The sequence below is a fragment of the Bos taurus genome, chromosome 23, assembly GCF_002263795.3.
Source record: "Bos taurus isolate L1 Dominette 01449 registration number 42190680 breed Hereford chromosome 23, ARS-UCD2.0, whole genome shotgun sequence".
Lineage (NCBI taxonomy): Eukaryota > Metazoa > Chordata > Mammalia > Artiodactyla > Bovidae > Bos > Bos taurus.
In genome coordinates, this window is record NC_037350.1 from 19,956,692 (window position 1) to 19,969,033 (window position 12,342).

General features: G+C 44.2%; 1 protein-coding gene across 6 annotated transcripts in view; it reads right to left on the minus strand.

Annotated features, from left to right (window-relative positions):
- Window positions 1–6,597, minus strand: part of PLA2G7 (phospholipase A2 group VII) — a 38,262-nt gene extending 31,665 nt beyond the window's left edge. For 2 of the 6 annotated variants that reach the window (XM_005223378.5, XM_005223377.4), the window contains exon 1: window positions 5,999–6,187. The gene's annotated coding sequence lies outside the window, so the exon portion shown is untranslated. Of the gene's footprint in view, window positions 1–5,283; window positions 5,308–5,998; window positions 6,310–6,376 lie in introns of those variants that run through there. The other 4 variants (XM_005223376.4, XM_005223379.5, XM_010818166.3 and 1 more) reach the window with 4 other exon arrangements.
- Window positions 6,598–12,342: the final 5,745 nt, after the last annotated feature.

The following is a 12,342-nucleotide window of genomic DNA, read 5'->3' on the forward strand; positions in this document are numbered from 1 at the left end:
AAGGGACAATAACCCAGCAATAACCAAACAGATGAGGGAACAAGGCAACAAGTCACATGAGGAGCTGTTGAAGGAAACAGGGATGTTTACACTGGGGGAAACCCAGATGGCACATGACAGCCACAGTTCCATGGAAAAGGGATGAGTCCTACGTGGACCCAGACTGTAGAACTCTGTTAGCTGGAGCTCTTGGACAAGTACCACATTCTCTCTATCACAGGAGCAGTTGAAGCGCACATCTGCGGAACACCATCAAGCAAACTAGAGAAGGAATTCCTGCATTTGGATAAGGGTGAATGTGAACTGGACAGGCCAGGCTAGATAACCCTAACCCTAGGGCTCCCAGTTAGGTAACTTAAGTGAGCTCAACAGACCCTGTGTAATAGAAAAACTATGGTGGGGGCTGCGGTAGATGGGGCCATCTGAAAGGGCCCAGGTATATCGCAGTTGGTTGCTGTCATGTGGGAATGAGCTCTTCAAGTTACCAGATCTTCATTTTTTTTTTTCAATTAAAGCCAGAAAACCATGCTACTGCTAAGTCACTTCAGTCGTGTCCGACTCTGTGAGACTCCATAGATGGCAGCCCACCAGGCTCCCCCACCCCTGGGATTCTCCAGGCAAGAACACTGGAGTGGGTTGTCATTTCCTTCTCCAATGCATGAAAGTGAAAAGTGAAAGTGAAGTTGCTCAGTCGTGTCCGACCCTCAGCGACCCCATGGACTGCAGCCTTCCAGGTTCCTCTGTCCATGGGATTTTCCAGGCAGGAGTACTGGAGTGGGGTGTCATTGTATGTAAAACCTATTGATTTTTAAAGAAGAGCACCTAATCCAATATTTCAAAGCATTATATAAGTTAAACAGAAAATGCTGTGGCCTCTGGGAGAAACTGTAATGTCTTCCTTAAAGATGCCCTAACCACCCTCAACCCTAAGGGACTCTGATAGTAAATAAGGCAAGAGAGAAAGCGTACAGATTCTAGAATTACGGTCACATCTTGTCTGCAATTTGAATCACCAGTCTGACCACTTCAAGGTCAGATGAGCCGACCAATCAATAATTAATAAGGTCTGGCAAGGGGAAGCTAACTGGGGAACCACTAAGTCACTGAGAACTGCATTGCACAAGATGTAAATGAGGAAAGGCTTCTATTTCCCTCTAACAGACACCTTTTCTTCTAGTATGCTGCATGTCAAAATGAGGCAGGGAAGAGAAACAGATTTTCTCAGCTGTCTGGCTGCTGAGAAGGTCAGGCCTACCGTAGCTGGTAAACAACTTTGAAACTCTTGCCTGGCCCCCAGAAACTGTGATCAACTAGGGAAAATTCAAGAGTTTCCTCTGAGAGAGGACGCTTCGCTAAGGGAAATAATCCTATTCAGCCCTGGTTCCCAGCCCACTCCAGAAATTCTGCTGTCATGTATAGGTTTTCAGTTGTCAACAGATCTTTGCACACACACATATCTGTACCCAGCCATATCCAGCACAAAGACAAATCTGCCAAATTAAAAAAAAAAAATAGTTTCCAAGTCTAGCTTCTATTCTGAATTTTATCTGATTACATTAAAATTTTAAAAGTAAGCTGGCTAAAATAAATAAATAAGGCAACAATACTCCAATACAAAATAATTAAATAAAAAAGTAAGCTGGCTATACAATACAGTATTTTTAACTATAGTCATCACGCTATGTATGATATCCCCAGGGCTTATATATTTTATAACTGGATGTTTGAGCCTTTTGACCATCATTGCTCATTTCTGAATTTTAGTTTATACTGAATATCAGTTTAATAAACTACCTTTTATCCACATTAAAATTTTTGATGGAGTATGTTTAAAAAGCAAACTGGCTATTATGTTAGCATTAATTTCCCTGCCTTCTATGATGGTATGTTTCATTAGTAATTCTTGATTTAGGTTTTTCAACACCCTGAGCAGAGCAAAATATTTTTTTATGTTTAGTAAATTATATTTATGGAAAAGAATAAATAAAAAGACATTGAAACTGGTATAAAATGTTGGCAAATGAAGCACAAGGAATTCAAAGTAGCATAATATTAGCATATTAGAATAGTAACAAAATCTTACATTACTTCATTTTTAAATTTTTATTGGAGTACAACTGCTTTATAATGTTGTGTTAGTTCCTCCTATACAGCAAAATGAATCAGCCATACTTATACACAGGTGTTTATTCTTAGTCACATCCAACTCTTTGCAACCGTCTGGGTAACCCACCAGGCTAAAGCCCACCAGGCTCCTATCCATGGGAAGAATACTGGAGTGGGTTGCCACCTTCTCCTTCAGGTGATCTTCCTGACCCAGGGATCGAATCCACATCTCCTGTGTCTCCTGCACTGCAGGCAGATTTTTTACCTGCTGAGCCACCAGGGAAGCCCACTTATACATCCATCGTCTCCCTTTTGGACTTCCTCACCATTCAGGTCGCCACAGTGGATTGAGTAGAGCTCCCTGTGCTATACAGTAGGTGCTCATTAGTTATCTATTTTATATACAGTATCAATAGTGTATAGTGTCAACTCCAATCTCCCAATTCCTCGCACTCACCCCCCTACCTGCTTGGTATCCATACAGCTGTTCTCTGTGTCTGTGTCTCTATTTCTGCTTTGCAAATAGGACTGCTTTACTTTAAAGAACATATTCATTAGCTTATTCGTTTTTGCAAGACGAGTGGACCAGACATAGCAATGTCATCTCACTATGCAGATGGGAAATTTGAGACAGAAACATGAAGTGACTTCCCATTCTGCCCCAAAACACAGACTGCTCCCACACCCTGGTAAATCTCCATAATAAATATACCTGGAGACAGTTTCATCACCTCTCCTCTTCTCCTCCTATTACCCATCCTCCACAGAGCACCCAGAGGAACCCTCAAGAAAAATGTAAATCTACCAAGTCTTGCCTCCGCTCAAGGCTACCCACTGCACTTGAAACAAAGTCCAAACTGCTTACCTCAGCCTCCCAGTCTCTGCCCAGCCTGGATTTAGCCTCATGCCTCTGCCACCCTCCTCCTTCCCTTCTGCAGACTCACTGCCCTCAGCTATGCCTGGACCAAATCAAGCTAGTTTCCAGCCCTGCTTGCCTGTGGTTCTCTCCACCAGAACTGCCTGTCCATCTTCTGGAGCCTCATCCTAAAGCCATCTCTCAAGAAAGTCTTTTTTAAAACGCAATCAAGAAGCTCATCACATACACACACACACACACCCCAGTACTCTATTACAGCATCTTTTTTTCCATTTGCTTTAAAACATCTAGTCCTTTCCAAATTGACCTTGCTCATCCCTTGGTTCTAGAAAGTGAACTCCATGAGTAAAGAGACAGCACTGCTATACTCACTGCACCTGACATGTTGTTGGTGCTCAATAAAGATTTCTTGAGGTCAGTGAAGGAATGAATGAAGTTTGTACGAGGAATCAACTAGCCCACATAACTCAGTTGATACCTATTTAGATAGCAGAGTTTTTCTTTCTCCTCAACTGCTATGTTTATTTTTTTAAACTACAAGCTTATATATACTAGACTGTTAGACTGTGTCTATTAGTGTGTTATGAGTCATTCCAGTAACGTGGAGCAAAGGACAGGACTCTGAACAGGTGCTTGGCTTCATAGAGAAAGGCAGCAAGAACCCACAGCCTGTCCCTTCAAACTACAAAGCTTCCTCGAAATTCTGGAAATTCTGGTAAAAGGAAAGCCTACATTTTCTGCCTCTTCACAACCGTTTCATAGCAGTTACTGCTGACTGTACTTACACTTTTATGTTTTTAAACTAGTTTCCTTACTGCTGAAAATACCGACAAATGGATATGATTAGCCTTTCTAAATAAGAAAAAGAGTTGCTTTCTTAGTGAAAGCAAAAAAAAAAAAAAAAAAAACTAGAAATTCTGGAACAGTATGATTTTAGAGCTAAATGTTCCCCTTCAGCTTCTCTTCACTCATTACTTTGTCTTCAATGCATCACGTTTATGGAAATTTCTCAATGTCTCAAAAAGTCTGACCTCAGTTATCAAAAGGGTCTTGAAAAACATTTCAGGCTGATCCTCAGGATGATCCTAAATAACCTCAGGATGATCTTTGTTTTCAGGAAATACCCATTTTCTAAGATGTCAGGGTAAGGAATACAGATTCCTAACACCAGCTGGCATTCTCAGGGCTCACTCCAGTTGCCCAGGTACCTAGTTAGCTCTTTCCTTGATGCTCTACACAGAGAGCCTCAAAGAGGGTGGTAAACTGTATCGGATCACAAAGCTAGCTGGGTGATGGAACACGTGTTCGTCACCACTGAAGTTTAAAAGGTACAATACACAGTGGAGGAGAAATGAGCAACCAGTTGCCCAGGGTTCTGCGTGCTGGAAACTCCTCCAGATGCTGGGCAAACTCACACCTCAGTGAGAATTTCTCAGCTGTAAAAGGAGTGAAGTGAAAGTCACTCAGTCAACTCTTAGAGATCCCATGGACTATACACTCCATGGAACTCTCCAGGCCAGAATACTGGAGTGGATAGCCTTTCCCTTCTCCAGGGGATCTTCCCAACCCAGGGTTCCAATCCAGGTCTCCCGCATTGCCCGCGAATTCTTTACCAAGGGAGTCACCAGGGAAGCCCACGTAAAAGGAGTGGCTGAACCAAAGTAATCACTGCCCCCCTCAACTCTGCTAGTCCTTCACCCTCAATGGCTTGAGTAAGAAGGGTCCATTTCCACGAAAAGCATCATCACCTCAGCCGTGACAGAGTTCTCGCACAAATGGCCGAGGGTGGGGGTGACATTCAGTGCCGGTATGCGACGAGTAGCAGAGAGGGCGAGAAAAGGCCAAGTCCGGGGCCCTCTCACCAGCTTCAGCAGGTCCACCAGAAAGCCCTTTGCGAGGAAATCGGAGAATGCTGGCAGCTTGCCAGTGCCTCCTGGTGGCCAGAAAGCCATCCCTTCCCCTTTCCCTTCCTCGACCCCTTCTCCTTCCCCTTCGTAAGGTCCAGGCCAATACTTAAAGCCCAGATCCCCGAGTTCGGTGTTAGCCCAAGACCACGTACTGTGGCTTCCGTAACTATCAACATTCTGAAGCATTTCCAGCTCCTACTCAAAGAGACCAACCTCCCGGCTCAGCATTCTTACTGGGGTCAAAGGTAATTTTTGCAAGACTGATCTGTTAACACAAATCCGTCTAGAACCTGATCAGCCAAGTCTTTCAAGGGCGGCCACGCACCTCTCCCTCCTCCCTCCTCTCACCTCCGCAACCTTCCCGGGAACCACAGGTCTAAATGAAAGCCTGACCTTGTCGTTTTCAGAGATAGAAAGGTCTACGAGAGGCTCCAGAGGGTGAAGGGGAAGAGAATATTCCCTGCTTTCTGGTTCCGTTGACTTAAAACAAAACAAAACAAAATAAGCCTCTCCCTCATTCAGGGTATGGAGCAACACTCCTCAGAGGGAGGTGTGTGTGTGTGTGTGTGTGTGTGTGTGTGTGTGTGTGTTTCTTTTGAGCACGCGGGTAACCCACGGATAAGAAAGCTTCTACTCCCCAGAGGGAGGTGTGTGTGTGTGTGTGTCTGTGTGTGTGTCTGTGTGTTTCTTTTGAGCACGCGGGTGACCCACGGATAAGAACGCTTTCAGTGCTCCGGGATCCCGCGGCCGGCCGGATTCCCTCTCAGTACCAAATTCTTAGAGGTTACTTCCCGGGGGAAAAAGGTCTGGGAGAACTGAATTCAAATTCCATCACTCTCCCCGCAAGGATCCCAGCGCTGCTAGGAGGGCGGCGGGGACCGCGAGTCCAACTCTGGCTTGGGGGTGGGTGCGGGTTGAGTCCCAGTCCCCCAACCTCCAGCACCCACATCGTCCCATCCCTATCTTCCCAGCGCACCAGCCTCCCCAGCACCTCCATTTTTCCATTCACCCCATCCTCCCATCCCCCAACATCCCAGCCACCCACCCTCACCCCACCCCCAGCCCGCGGCCGCACGGGGCTCCAGCCCGCCTGGGGGTCCCTCCTCACCCGGACGCCGCGGTGAACTGCTCGCGGGAACCGGGACAAGGCTTTACGATCCCGCCTGCTGCCTGCTCACTGCCAGCACCGCGGGCTCTGTCGCCCGCAGTCACCGCGTCACCCTGGCCGCGGGGCGCTGGGGCGGGGGGCTGCGCGCCGGTTTTGCGCACGTTCAGCTCCGGGCGGTCTGGTAGCCCCGACCCTGGCCTGCCCGGGCGCCGCAGGAGGAGGGAGGGGGAGGAGCTGTGTGACCGCCGGCCTCCCACTGATCCGGGCGCTGGGACGGGCGAGCTCCGCGCACATGGCACACCCGCAGGGCTTGGAGTCCGCAAGCTGGACCCCCGGATTAACTTATCCCTCTACCCACCCGCCCCCGCGAGGACCTACCCACAAGTGTAGAGGGCAGGTGTTGCGTCTCCACTTCCTGTTCTCAGCCTCGATTCTGATAAGACCTTCCCCAGTTTCATTAACTCTCTTCTTTGTTTATTTCACTGAATCCCTGGCTACTTTTTCCATCTGCGATCCGCAGCGCCCCACGTATCCCGCTTTCCGCTCGGTAGTATTACCGCATTGGACGCCAACTCAGAAATTATATGGAAGATGCTTCGGCTTGGAAGACCTGCCCCTGAGTTAGTTTCATTTCTCCGTATAAATACAGTGAAGGGCAATCAGTAAGAGCTTTTATTAGGGGAAACGGTGTAAAAAGGAGCCATCCCAGTTCTTTGGGGTTTAACTGAAATCCCTTCCTTTATTTTCCAATGCTTTCTCCTCAATCCACTTTCTAATTTAATCCTATTCATTTAAAGCTTCAGTGAGAGACGCAGAGAAAATAATTTGAAATTCATGAGCAGTTAATTCTTTGTATTTTTTATTTTTGGCAAGGTTGACAGGTCTGTAGATGAAATTTATTTTATTTTTTTATTTAAGGAGGACTCTGAATAAGACGGGTTCGGTCCCTGGATTGGGAAGATCCCCTGGAGAAAGAAACGGCAACCCACTCCAGTATTCTTGTCTGAAAAATCCCATGGACAGAGGAGCCTGGCAGGCTACCATCCATAGTGTGGAAGAGTCGGACACGACTAAATTGATGTGGAACACGCATACTGGATAAGAAGGCATGGATTATAGTTCCTTTCTGTCACTTATTAGTGGCCATGAACTTGAGCATGTTCTTTATCCTTTCTGCTTCTCAGTTTCCTCATCAGTTGGAGAAGGAAATGGCAACCCACTCCAGTATTCTTGCCTGGAGAATCCCATGGACGGAGGAGCTTGGTGGGCTACAGTCTACGGGTTCCAAAGAGGGGGACACGACGGAGAGACTTCACTTTCACTTTCTTCCTCATCCGTAAAGTGGGGCTAATCAAAATACATTAGTCAGAGACGCCTTGTGAAAATGAAATGGAAATATACATGAAATACTTAGGACGGAACCTGGCATGGGAGAAGCAGTCACACAGGTATTTAACAGTATTATCTTTAAGGAAGTTGTGATATTTAAATCTAACAATAGATGCAAATTTAAATTAACCTATCTCAGCCTAGTGACAATTTCCTGTACTTCCTGGAATAACCTCCTATGATACAAATTGTCCCAGAATATTAATCTAAAAGGGAACATGATACCCTACTCAAGAAGTCACTCAGGACCTCCTCCCTTTGCCCTTAAGACTGGGTAAAGATTTAGAAGACAAAATCAGAAGATTCATCATCCCACCTAAAAAGGTGGTGGGCTTTGAAAGCAGGTCTTGAAGGCTAGTATGAAATAGTTTCTTTGTTCAATGCCAACTCTATGCCCTCTCTCATTGTAATCAGATCACACTCTCTGAGGATGTTAGAGTGGCTAGCATTTAGCAGGTTAACATCCTGAGAAGGTTTCCAGTGTAGGGGTGCCAGATTCAGTAAATGAAACACAGAACACCCCATTAAATTTGAATTCCAGACAAACCACAAAAAGGTTTTAGTGTAAGTCGACTGCATGCAATATTTGAAACCTACTTATACTCAAAATTATGTGTTGTTCGTTTGAAATTCAAATTTAACTAGGCTTCCTATACTTTTTCTGGCAACCCTAGTCCAGTGAAATGAATGCATAAGCCTCAGATTCCAAAAGGATGACAAGTCAACATAGACATACAGATTATAAGGTGGGTTTGATAAGGGTTTTGTTTTTGTTTTTAATATAAGAGCTCAAAGAATTAAAAAAAAAATTTTTTGGCCATGCTATGAAGCATGCAAGACCTTAGTTCCCCAACCCAGGATTGAACCTCACCCCCTGCAGTGCAAGTGCAAAGTCTTAACCACCCCCTAGCCATGCCGTGCCATGCTAAGTCAGTAGTATCCAACTCTGTGCAACCCTATGGACTATAGCCTTCCAGGATCCTTGTCCTTGGGATTCTCCAGGCAAGAATACTAGAGTGGGTTGCTAGACCCCCAGGGAAGTCCCTTATTTTTGTTTTGATCTGGTGAAAAAAATTCACTTCTGTTTATAAATTGATTCTGTTTTGAGCTGTTTTACCGTTTCTTACCTCTTCATTCTTACTTCTCTTTCTCATTAACATAGCAGTGCTTCTTAACTCTGATGACTGTGTCTTCAATCAAGATATTGGAATAGATAGTAATAATGTACTCAGTAGTGTTTTCAAATAGTGTTATTGAGGGCAAACTGTATATTAGGTACCATTTCAAGGATGACTAGCCCTGGAGGCTAAGGAAATGACACCACAGTGAGCCTTCCCTATGTAGGCACGTCCAGGACTGTGGGGTTTCTGAGAAGTGAGTTATTAATTCTCCTTGGAAGGGGTGGAAGTGAAAGGCATCCTTACTGCACAGGGTCCACGGAAAAGAGACTATGATACAGATAAGCCAAGGAGGGAAGTCCCTGGGTGATGGCTGTGCCTTGGCCTGGAAACTAACCCATCCTGATTAAAGCAATGAAACTGGAGGGAACAATGGGATTCAATAAAACTGAAAGTGTATAATTGGAAACTTGGAAATCTTTGAGTCCTGTAGAAGATAACAAAATGTAGAAGAAAAAAAAAGTTAAATTACTTAAATTTAAAATTAAAACTTATCCCTGCTGGAGAGAGTGCACATTTTTCAATTCTGTCTGCAATGATTTCACATGGATGGCTTGAAATCATCCCAGTGAGAACCTCATGTTATAGGAATTAGCAAACACTACAAAATGTGATCTTTGTCCCCTCTAGAGAGACAGCACACCTCTGAGTGGTTAGCTATAACTGGTCTGAAGCTCAGTATAGAGACCCGGACAGAAGTTGTTTATTAGGAGATAAAAGTACTGAGAATATGCACGGAACTGGCACGGAGGGTTTAAACAGAGCAGAGGCAGAAGATAAAATTCTCAGTAACATCACATTCATGGAAGAAGGTAGGAAGAAAAGAAGGTGGTGAATGAAAATGAGAGGTTGGTCAAAGTGAGGATAGAAAATGGGAGAGAGAAGCTGTACAGAAGTCAAGAGAGAAAGGAGTTTTAAAAGTATGTTTGACATGGTTGATTAAACAGAACGGACTAAAGCAAGGGCTGTGGGATTTCTCATTTAGGAAGGTCTTGTTAACCCCTTAATCAACTTGAGTATAATACAGCAGTGAAGGCAGGGGGTCAGTAAGGTAAAGAGGTGAGGATACAAGACAATGTGTGTAGACTTTTAAGACAGTTAATAGAAAACAAAAGAAAAGACATATGGCAACAGTGTGAGTGAAAGAAAAAATGAGGAGAGTGAAAATCTGGGGGATGGTCAGGAGATCTGCCCAAGGATGTTGGAAGTTTTCTGAGCCCTGAGGTGACTGGAATCCACTTCTTAGTCATGGAGTCAGTCTGTCTGGTGGTGAACTTTCCCCAGGGAAGTTTGCCAGACTAGAAACTAGGCCGGAGAGGAGAATTACATGGGCCTGGACCTGGGAGAGCAAATTAGCCAGAGGCAGTGAAAAAAGGAAGGAATTGATGTTAATGTAGAAATATGGAATTTTTAGATAGAGATCTAAACAAAACAAAGGAGAAAATATCGAATATGAGGGTTCCCTCATAACCCCAACCTCATTAGGTAATTATTTAACATTGTGGTGCATATCTTTCAGATATCTTTTCAGAGGTAAATATAGTAATTAAGAGGGCTGTGTCAGACAGACCTGGGCTCCAATCGAGTTCTACCTTTACTAGCTCTAAGGCCTAGGGCAATTTACAGACTTTTAACCCCTCTAACTGAGGGGTTAAATAATTGTTAAATAATTACCTAATGAGGTTGGGGTTATGAGGGAACCCTCATATTCGATATTTTCCTTTGTGGCTCAGCTGGTAAAGAATCCGCCTGCAATGCCAGAGACCTGGGTTCGATCCCTGGGTTGGGAAGATCCCCTGGCGAAGGCAATGGCAGCCCACTCCAGTATTCTTGCCTGGAAAATCCCATGGATTGCGGAGCCTGCCATCCATGGGGTCGCAAAGAGTCCGACATAACTGAGCGACTTCACTTTCACTTTCTTAATACCTTCTGTAGACTTGATTGATTTATGGACTCTTGGAACTATGGATGTTACAACTGACTTGTTTGTATCCATTCAGTAAGTGGACTCTAAGATCTGGCTTGCCAAACCGGTTTCCAGGACATTTTTGCTTGCTCCAGTCATTGATAACACCCCTACTAAACTCAGTCAAGATGTAGGAGGCTTTGTACTAAGTCTAAGATACCTGGTTTCTCTCAGTGACACTATGATTCATAGTCACTTGACTCTCTTATCCAGCTGCCAAGTTATCTGATTTTGCACCTACAGTGTCATCAATTTCTCCTTCCCATTTCCACAGCTACCATCCTAATCAAGTCCTTAAAAGCTCTATCCTTGACAATTACAAAATGTCCCTTTTGTTTGCATGAGTTATAGGTGCTCATTCAACTAATCTAAATTCAATGTATATTCTTTTAAGCTTTTTGTCATAAAACAAATAATATATGTAAACTATGTTATTGGTCATTTTTGTAATATTCTATTTTAACTTAGTAGTATAATACTAGGTCTTCCCTGGTAGCTCAGTGGTAAAGAATCTGCCTTTCAATGCAGGAGATGTGGGTTCCATGGGTTGGAAGATCCCCTGACGGAGGAAAAGACAACCCACTCCAATACTCTTACCTGGGAAATCCCATGGACAGAGGAACCTGGTGGGCTACAGTCCATGGGGTCACAAAAGAATCAGACATGACTTAGCAACTAAACAGCAACAGTATAACACTAACTTTTTAGCAAGCTAATAAATACACATATATAGTATCATTTAAAAAGGCTGTATATTATTTTGCCGTATAATGAAAATCTGGAAAGCTGGGTTTAATACCTTTTTATTAGAAAACTAGGTTATTTGTAATTCATAATTTTTGAAATAGCACTCTGTGCATATTCTTAAAGTTAAATTTTTGTATATGTTTTTATTGATTTCTTTGTGATAAATCCCTAGAAATACGTTTTCTCAAAGTATATGCATTTTTAAAGGCTTCTAACTCTCTCTCCCTCTTCTATGGGTGCCCTCACCCCAGAAGACATTATACCACCTTGTGACAAAATTACTTCTCTAAAAATGCTGGACTTGTAATCCTCTTACTTCCCCATTCAGAAACTGTCAATGGTTTCTGTTGTGCACAGGGAGAAATAAGGTACAGATGTCCTGACTGGCGCTTGCGGCCTTCTAGGATCTGGCCTCAAACTCCTTTTCATTTAGGTCTTTCACTTTATACACAGTCATTCTGGCCTCCATGCTGGGGCATTGCTGTTGCTTGTAGAATCTTGTCCTTCTGATCTGGATCCTGACGAGAAGCATGTATTATCCTCAAACTGGTTTATTTGATGAGTGTTTGATAAAGTGACTGTTTCTAAAAGTGAGAGCAGGGTTTAGGGAACCCCACAAGGCAGCATGCAATGCCTCTTTAGACACCCTGGGCCTGAAGGAGCAAATGGGAGAGACTTCCTCGAGGGAACTGAGCCTGAGGCAGGCCTACGGGAGGTGATAGGGAAGATGAAGTGTCTGGACAAGGGCTACTCAGTGGAAGGGGTACCTGGTACCAAGACAGTAATACAAATCCCTTATAGAAGTCCATGCAAAAGTCAGCATATGATGAAGCTACAAAGACCCACATTCAAGTTGTGCAGAAACAGGAGAGGCTGAGAGCAGACCTGCAGCTGTGTCTTTGAAGGTGGTCTCTGAAGGACACCCGATGGCAAAATAGCACCTTAAAGAAAAGACCAATCTGCAAATCCTCTCTCCCCAGAACAAGCTTTCATAAATCTCACCCCGGATTGGCACACATTTCCAGCTTGTGCTGATCAGCAGAAAAGCTGGAATCCTAGACCCA